The sequence below is a fragment of the Mus musculus genome, chromosome 15 (assembly GCF_000001635.26).
Source record: "Mus musculus strain C57BL/6J chromosome 15, GRCm38.p6 C57BL/6J".
Lineage (NCBI taxonomy): Eukaryota > Metazoa > Chordata > Mammalia > Rodentia > Muridae > Mus > Mus musculus.
Window position 1 is genome coordinate 44,947,867 of NC_000081.6, and position 9,918 is coordinate 44,957,784.

General features: G+C 42.7%; 1 non-coding gene across 1 annotated transcript; it reads left to right on the forward strand.

Moving 5' to 3' along the window:
- The first annotated feature begins 237 nt into the window (after nucleotides 1–237).
- Gm23343 lies at nucleotides 238–380 on the forward strand. Its single transcript, XR_003951679.1, has one exon. It is a non-coding gene; the product is annotated as a small nucleolar RNA SNORA48 (small nucleolar RNA).
- The last annotated feature ends 9,538 nt before the right edge of the window (nucleotides 381–9,918 follow it).

The following is a 9,918-nucleotide window of genomic DNA, read 5'->3' on the forward strand; positions in this document are numbered from 1 at the left end:
TAAAGTAGCAATTTACATGAGGAAAGAAATGATAAACAAAGATTTTGTGTCTTTTAAGTTAATGTGCTTAGAAAATCAAGATTCTCAGGCTGTAAACCAAATATGTAGAATAGTAACATTGAAAAAAATTGTACTATCATTTTGTTTGCTAACACAATAAAGTTCTCTAGGGAATTATCCCTAGCTTCCACTTGTATAGCACAAATCTGATAATTTAATCAAATTACTTAATTTCCTTCCCCTTGGCAATGGGCAAAGAAACACCTTGTTGGTGATGTTATTCTTATATCAGTCAGGGCAGAGCAGATGGCAGTCCTTTGTGCATCCTAACTGGATGTCTGGCTTGGTGGCCAAAGCTGTTTTATGCCCAGGACACATAAAAATAAAATAAATAAAACCAAATCCAGGCATCTAAGCTTAGAAGGAGAAAGGGACTTGTAGACTGCCATGCCATCCACAGATCTGCCTTCCAGTGCTCAGCACAGGCAGGGCATAGACTTAGGATGGAGGATATCATCCAGGGCTTTCAGGGTGAGCCATCCCACTGTACAAGTATGTGGTGGTCAGATGGGGTTGGGGGAGAGGGGAAGAGAAGTTGAGCATTAGGAAGAGAGATTTAACTGGAGACTGGAGTATAGAGAGGAGGAGCCTGTTGTTAGTGGCCAGCCTTGCCACCTTTGGCCATGGTGAGGTCCCAGTCTGAGCTGATAGGGTCATGTCTGAGTCAGTGGCTATGTAGCAGCAGTGTTTGATGTCAATGTCCGTGGATGTGTCTTAGGGCTTTGCTGCTGTGTACAGACACCATGAAGAAAGCAATTCTTATAAGGACAACATTTAATTGAGGCTGACTTACAGGTTCAGAGGTTCAGTCCATTATCATCACGGTGGAAACATGGCAGCATCCAGGCAGGCATGGTTCAGGAAGAGCTGAGATCTATGTCTTCATCTGAAGGCTGTTAACAGAATATTGGTTCCCAGGCAGCTAGGATTGAGGGCCATAAAATCCACACCCACAGCGACACGTCTACTCCAACAGGGCCACACCTTCTAATAAAGCCACTCCCTGGGCTGAGCACATATAAACCATCACAGGAAGATATTATTATAAGAGAACATGAGGATGTTCCTGGTTGGGGCAGCCACCAGGGACCACATGAATGTGCAGGGTCACATAACTGGCCACTCCCCTCAATTGATGCAGTGCTCATGAGAGCTGGCCTCATCTCTCATGGGGGTAGTACTCAAGAGAGATGTTCCTGTGCCTCACCTAGGCAGCACAGTGGAGCTGGCCCTAGTGATGGGATTATGAATGTGGAAGAGCTGACCATGTCACTCACTTGCCATGCGATGGAACATAGAGGTGATGCCACCCACTTCTGCCCTTTGACACCTCTGGCAGTGGGGGAAGCTGCCCACACACAGGGGCATGAACTTGGGAAAGCTAGGCCTGCCTCTTATCAGCTGCAGCACTTGAGAGTGAAGGCCCTGCACCATAGCTAAATAGTTGTGGGACAGTGAAAAAAGGTAGCCTGGTTCCCAGTTGAGCTAAGGTTTGAATCACTGGAGACCTTGAAGGAACAGTAGGTGCTCGGCCTGTTTCTAGGCACCAGGTCTCTGTGGGCACCAGGTCTCTGTCTCTAGATGCACCGCCCCCTGCCGCAGACCCTCTGGGTCCCTGTGTCTGCGTGGAACGGGGTCTCTCGACGCGGGTGGGCAAAGCGTGGATGAATGACAGACAGACGCACACAGGAGAGTTTGTGTGGAATCTGATTGTAATCTTTCAAATCGAACATCAGACTTTTTATGCAGAAGACAACAAGGTAGTTGGGTGACATACCCGCAAGGTACAAATGAGGTAACTGGATGCTTAATGACTCTTACACAGAACAGAGGAATGAAAAATGCAAAGACTGGCAGGAACTGGGCAGTAAAATAACTGAGACAAAGTCAGCTTTATCTAAGGTCAGCTATAGTCTTAGAAGCCAGGTGTGAGAACTTTTCACTCCTAGGGCAAGGTCTTTCACACCCAAGTCATGGTTCTAACTAGGGAGTTCCATTCTAGCTAACCATCTCATGAATAATGCAATACTCTAAAACCACAGCCCGATCTACTTCCTAAACCATTGTAAATTCCTGTATATAGGCGTAACTCAGCTATAATTTTAAATATGTATTCTGGTTTCTCCTACAGTGAGAAACTTCTTTTTTCCTTAGTGATGGTAAATTCCTGTAAAGGGCAGTGACCTAACTTTTACTCAAAGAGATAGTGTAATACCAGGGGCAGTACTAAATTCCAAGCCCAAGGTCTTGCTAAGGACGAACTAGGACTGTTGGAACACTGGCGGACGGCTTTAGCTATGTCAGAATTCAATCTTAAAAGGCACTTATGATAGAAAAATATTGAAAGAGAACACGTGGATCCATACACTAGACTAACGTGGGACTGGAATGCAGAAATGAAAAATTACTGTATGGGTAGGGAACGCTAGACTCCAGGAGGAGAACTTCCTTGAAACTCTTTTGCCTCATGAGTGACTTTTAAGCCTCTCAGCTTGTCCAGTTGACTCAACCAGAGAGCGTAGCACCCCCTGCCCCCCCCCCACAGATTTGTGACCATCAGTCACATATGGGCAATGACCCAAGCCCCTTCACTTGTAGAGGATGTGACCTGTGGTCACGCAGGCTCAAGACAGATCTCCATTTTAATGAGGTACCTAAAGGCCTGAAGGACTCAGTCAATAAGCTTTCCTTCCCAGACACTCCTCACTGCAAAAAGTATTTAATCTCAGGCCCACCCTGAGAAGTGGGGTCCAGTTTTACTCATCCACTTTTCACCATGACAAAAAATGTCTTAAAACCATGGACTGTCTCTTTTCATTGGGATCCACCATGGAAAGCCATGGAGAAGGCCTTCACCTATAGAGCTGTGTCTGCTGTAAATTAGAGCTGTCTAATCTTCTGTAGAAGGTCTCTCTGCATTCTTAGCCACAGCCTCCACCAAGCCCAAGACTGCTGCCCACTAAACCAAGACCTCTCCCCTTAGGACCAGCCAGAGGTACCCCTTTTTACCCCAGCCCCAGGCTATATCCAGACTGCTGCCCCCTACTCCATTCTCAGATCTTCTGTGGCCTCCAGCCTAGATGCCCAGGAGCCTGAGAGCCATATGGCCGGGGCTTCATCGCAGGCCCAGCCAGCTCTTGCTGTCCCACACCTCAGGCTGTGCTTCCCCACCCCCTGAGCAGTGTCCCAGGGCTTCCCTATGGCCTAACACCTGCCTGGCGACAGCATGGGGTAAGCGTGGTCAAAATTCCTGTGTCCTGCCTCCCTGAGCAGCTGAGCCCTGTGGCGGAGCAGACACAGGACCTATAACCCTACAGATAGTACTGTAGAGATGACCCCGGTGGCAGGGGCTCAGGTGAGCCAGCCCCAAGGACATAGTTTCATCTGCCATGAGGTGACATGAATGCAGGGGTGATTTCAGGAGAACTAGCCCAGTGGATGAGCTGGCCCTCCCCCTCACCTACTGCTGTGCTCAGGATGGATAGTGGGCCACGCACCTTGCCTGGGCAGCCCATTGGAGCTGACTTGTGTAGGCACAAGTAGGATAGTCCCAAGAGGATTGGAGTCAGAGAGCTAACTCAACTAGTCTCCCTCAACCTACAGGACTTAGGAGAATGGGCACTGAACCTTGACAGGACAGCATAGTGGAGCTGGCTCTGGAGCTGTGTATGGATGAGCTAGCCTCAAGAGCATGAGATTATGATCACTGAGGTGGGCTGAACAGTTCAGCTACCACCCAAGTCCAAACCTAGGGCTTGGAACTGGCCAATCCCAAATCTTATCATCTGCAAAATGATTGGAACACCTGAAAGGGCCAGCTTTACTCTTCCAGAACTGCAGGACCTCCATGACTTCGAGTACAAACAAGATAACAGGGAGGAATACAGATGAGGATCTAATATTGATGGTGTCACAGAAACCTGAGGTCTCAAAACAGACCAATGACTCATGGCAATGAACATTTGCAAGTGAAGATGTGTGAACAGAGGAATATACTGTAAGGCACATTGTGAAATAATACAGCTTCCATGATGAGACGTTTTCTATGCTTTTTGTTGTTGTTTTTGTTGTTGTTTGTTGGTCTGTGTGGGTTTTGGGGAGCTGAAGATGAAGTGCAGATATGAGAGGATAGGAGACAAAGGGACTGAGATGTGTGATATGGAACAGAAGAATCGATTAAAACATTAAAAGCCTCCAGTAGTACTATGTCCAATTTTCTGATGTAGTGCCAGACTGATTTCCAGAGTGGATATACAAGCTTACAATCCCACCAACAATGGAGGAGAGTTCCTCTTTCTCCACATCCTCGCCAGCATCTGCTGTCACCTGAAGTTTTGATCTTAGCCATTCTGACTGGTGTGAGGTGGAATCTCAGGGTTGTTTTGATTTGCATTTCCCTGATGCTTAAGCATGCTGAACATTTTTTTCAGGTGCTTCTCAGCCATTCGGTGTTCCTCAGGTGAGAATTCTTTGTTTAGCTCTGAGCCCCATTTTTTAATGGGGTTATTTGATTTTCTGGAGTCCACCTCCTTGAGTTCTTTATATATGTTGGATATTATTCCGCTATCTGATTTAGGATAGGTAAAGATCCTTTCCCAATCTGTTGGTGGCCTTTTTGTCTTATTGACAGTGTCTTTTGCCTTACAGAAGCTTTGCAATTTTATAAGGTCCCATTTGTCAATTCTCGATCTTACAGCACAAGCCATTGCTGTTCTATTCAGGAATTTTTCCCATGTGCCCATATCTTTGAGACTTTTCCCTACTTTCTACTCTATAAGTTTCAGTGTCTCTGGTTTTATGTGGAGTTCCTTGATCCACTTAGATTTGACCTTAGTACAAGGAGATAAGAATGGATCAATTCACATTCTTCTACATGATAACCACCAGTTGTGCCAGCACTATTTGTTGAAAATACTGTCTTTTTTTCCACTGGATGGTTTTAGCTCCCTTGTCAAAGATCAAGTGACCATAGGTGTGTGTCCTCTCCTGGGCATATATCCAGAAGATGTCCCAACCGGTAAGAAGGACACATGCTCCACTATGTTCATAGCAGCCTTATTTATAATAGCCAGAAGCTGGAAAGAACCCAGATGCCCCTCAACAGAGGAATGGATACAGAAAATGTGGTACATTTACACAATGGAGTACTACACAGCTATTAAAAAGAATGAATTTATGAAATTCCTAGGCAAATGGATGGACCTGGAGGGAATCATCCTGAGTAAGGTAACCCAATCACAAAAGAACTCACATGATATGTACTCACTGATAAGTGGATATTAGCCCAGAAACTTAGAATACCCAAGATGCAAAATATAATTTGCAAAACATATGAAACTCAAGAAGAATGAAAACCAATGTGTAGACACGTTGCCGCTTCTTAGAATTGGGAACAAAACATCCATGGAAGGAGTTACAGAGACAAAGTTTGGAGCTGAGACAAAAGGATAAACCATCCAGAGACTGCCCCACCCGGGCATCCAGCCCATAATCAGCATCCAAACGCTGACACCATTGCATTCACCAGCAAGATTTTGCTAAAAGGACCCTGATTTAGCTGTCTCTTGTGAGGCTATGCCGGTTCCTGGCAAACACAGAAGTGGATGCTCACAGTCAGCTATTGGATGGAACACAGGACCCCCAATGGAGGAACTAGAGAAAGTACCCAAGGAGATAAAGGGATCTACAACCCTATAGGTGGAACAATATGAACTAACCATTACCCCCGGAGTTTGTGTCTCTAGCTGCATATGTACCAGAAGATGGCCTAGTCATCCATTATTGGGAAGAGAGGCCTCTTGGCCTTGCAAACTTTGTATGCCCCAGGACAGGGGAACACCAGGGCCAAGAAGAGGGAGTGGGTGGGTAGGGGAGTGTGTGTGTGTGTGTGTGTGTGTGGGGGGAAGGTACGGAGGACTTCTGGGATAATATTTGAAATGTAAATGAAGAAAATACCTAATAAGAAAAAAAAAACTTTAAAAACCTATAATTTGAAGGAGTATTCTAACTTTAAAATTATAAAATATCAAAAAATCCTTTGTGCTTAATTTACATTATGAATGCATTTAAGTTTTTGATTTGGGTTTTAGGAAAAAAATGGTTAATTTTCTTTTCTTTTTTTTAAAAATTTTTTATTATTGGGTATTTATTTCATTTACATTTCCAATGCTATTGCAAAAGTCCCCCACATCCTCCCAAACCCACTCCCCCACACACCCACTCCCACCTCTTGGGCCTGGCATTCCCCTATACAGAGGCATATAAAGTCTGCATGGCCAATGGGCCTCTCTTTCCACTGATGGCCAACCAGGCCATCTTCTGATACATAAACAGCTAGAGACACAAGCTCTGGGGGCTGGGGGGGATACTGGTTAGTTCATGTTGTTGTTCCACCTATAGGGTTGGAGATCCCCCCAGCTCCCTGGGTTCTTTCTCTAGCTCCAACATTGGGGGCCCTGTGATTCACCCAATCCCTGACTGTGAGCATCCACTTCTGTGTTTGCTAGGCCCCGGGATAGTCTCAAAAGAGACAGCTATATCAGGATCCTTTTAGCAAAATCTTGCTAGTGTATGCAATGGTGTCAATGTTGGGAGGCTGATTATGGGATGGATCCCTGGGTATGGCAGCTTCTAGATGGTCCATCCTTTCTTCTCAGCTCCAAACTCTGTCTCTGTAGCTCCTTCCATGGGTGCCTTGCTCCAGTTAAAAGAAGGGGCAAAGTATCCACACCGTGGTCTTCGTTTTTCCTGAGCTTCATGTGTTTCACAAATTGTATCCATTTGCCTAGGAATTTCGTAAATTCATTTTTTTTCAAATAGCTGAGTTGTACTCCATTGTGTACATTTACACCAAGAATTTTTAGAGTCACTTATATATACTATCATATCATCTGCAAAAAGTGATATTTTGACTTCTTCCTTTCCAATTTGTATCCCCTTGATCTCCTTTTATTGTCTAATTCCTCTGGCTAGGACTTCAAGTACAATGTTGAATAGGTAGAGAGAAAGTGGGCAGCCTTTTCTAGTCTCTGATTTTAGTGGGATTGCTTCCAGCTTCTCACCATTTACTTTGATGTTGGTACTGGTTTGGTGTAGATTGCTTTTATCTTGTTTAGGTTTGGGCCTTGAATTACTGATCTTTCCAAGACTTTTATCATGAATGGGTGTTGGATTTTGTCAAATGCTTTCTCTGCATCTAAGGTGATGATCATGTGATTTTTGTCTTTGAGTTTGTTTATATAACGGATTACTTTGATGGATTTCTGTATATTAAACCATCCCTGCATCCCTGGAATGAAACCTACTTGGTCAGGATGGATGATTGTTTTGATGGGCTCTTGGATTCGGTTAGCGAGAATTTTATTGAGTATTTTTATATCAATATTAATAAGGGTAATTGGTCTGAAATTCTTTATCTTTGTTGGGTCTTTCTGTGGTTTAAGTATCAGAGTAATGGTGGTTTCATAGAATGAGTTGGGTAGAGTAACTTCTGCTTCTATTTTGTGGAATTGTTTGTGAAGAACTGGAATTAGATCTTCTTTGAAGGTCTGATAGAACTCTGCACTAAACCCATCTGTTCCTGGACTTTTTTTGGTTGGGAGACTATTAATGACTGCTTCTATTTCTTTAGGCGATATGGGACTGTTTAGATCATTAACCTGTTCCTGATTTAACTTTGGTACCTGGTATCTGTCTAGAAACTTGTCCATTTTATCCGGGTTCTACAGTTTTGTTGAGTATAGCCTTTTGTAGAAGGATCTGATGGCGTTTTGGATTTCTTCAGGATCTGTTGTTATGTCTCCCTATCCCTATTCATTTCTGATTTTGGTAATTAGGATGTCCCTGTGACCTTTAGTGAGTCTGGCTAAGGGTTTATCTATCTTGTTGATTTTCTCAAAGAACCAGCTCCTTGTTTGGTTGATTCTTTGAATAGTTCTTCTTATTTCCAGTTGGTTGATTTCGCCCCTGAGTTTATTTCCTGCTGTCTACTCCTCTTGGGTGTATTTGCTTCCTTTTGTTTTAGAGCTTTTAGGTGTGTTGTCAAGCTGCTAGTGTGTGCTCTCTCTAGTTTCTTTTTGGAGGCACTCAGAGCTATGAGTTTTCCTTTTAGAAATGCTTTCATTGTGTCACATAAGTTTGGGTACGTTGTGGCTTCATTTTCATTAAACTCCAAAAAGTCCTTAATTTCTTTCTTTATTCCTTCCTTGTCCGAGCTGTCATTGAGAATAGTGTTGTACAGTTTCCACTTGAATGTTGGGTTTCTATTATTTATGTTGTTTATTGAAGATCAGCCTTAGTCCATGGTGATCTGATAGGATGCATGGGACAATTTCAATAAATTTTGTATCTGTTGAGGCCTGTTTTATGACCAATTATATGGTCAGTTTTGGAGAAGGTATCATGAGGTGCTGAGAAGAAGTTATATCCTGTTGTTTTAAGATAAAATGTTCTGTAGATATCTGTTAGTTCCATTTGTTTCATAACTGTTGTTAGTTTCACTGTCCCTGTTTAGTTTCTGTTTCCATGATCTGTCAATTGATGAAAGTTGTGTGTTGAAGTCCCCCACTATTATTGTGTGAGGTGCATTGTGTGTTTTGAGCTTTACTAAATTTTCTTTAATGAATGTGGCTGCCCTTGTATTTGGAGCATAGATATTCAGAATTGAGAGTTCCTCTTGGAAGATTTTACCTTTGATGAGAATGAAGTGCCCCTCCTTGTCTTTTTTGATGACTTTGTGTTGGAATTGATTTTATTAGATATTAGAATGACTACTCCAGCTTGTTTCTTCAGACAATTTGCTTGGAAAATTGTCTTCCAGCCTTTCATTCTGAGGTACTGTCTGTCATTTTCCCTGAGATGAGTTTCCTGTAAGCATCAGAATGTTGGGTCCTGTTTGTGTAGACAGTCTGTTTGTTTTTGTCTTTTTATTGGGGAGTTGAGTCCATTGTTATTAAGAGATGTTAAGGAAAAGTAATTGTTGCTTCCTATTATTTTTGTTGTTAAAGTTGGCATTAGGTTCTTGTGGCTATCTTTTTTTAGTTTTTTGAAGGATTACTTTCTTGCTTTTTCTAGGACATGGTTTCCGTTCTTGTATTGGTTTTTTTTCCTTTATTATCCTTTGAAGGGCTGGATTCATGGGAAGATAATGTGTGAATTTGGTTTTGTCGTGGAATACTTTGGTTTCTCCATCTATGGTAATTGAGAGTTTGGCTGGTATAGTAGCCTGGCCTGGCATTTGTGTTCTCTTAGTGTCTGTATAACATCTGTTCAGGATCTTCTGGCTTTCATAGTCTCTGGTGAATTATCTGGTGTATTTCTGATAGGCTTGCCTTTATATGTTACTTGACCATTTTCCCTTAGTGCTTTTAGTATTCTATCTTTATTTAGCAAATTTGTTGTTCGGAGTATTATGTGTTGAGAGGAATTTCTTTTCTGGTCCATTCTATTTGGAGTTCTGTAGGCTTCTTGTACGTTCATGGGCATCTCTTTCTTTAGGTTTGGGAAGTTTTCTTCTATAACTTTGTTGAAGATATTTGCTGGCCCTTTAAGTTGAAAATCTTCATTCTCATCTACTCCTACTATCTCTAGGTTTGGCGTTTTCATTGTGTCCTGGATTTCCTGGATGTTTTGAGTTAGGATCTTTTTGCATTTTGCATTGTCTTTGGTTGTTGTGCCGATGTTCTCTATGAAATTTTCTGCACCTGAGATTCTCTCTTCCATCTCTTGTATTCTGTTGCTGATGCTCACATCTATGGTTCTAGATTTCTTTCCTAGGGTTTCTATCTCCAATGTTGCCTATCTTTGGGTTTTCTTTATTGTGTCCACTTCCCTTTTTAGGCCTAGTATGATTTTGTTTAT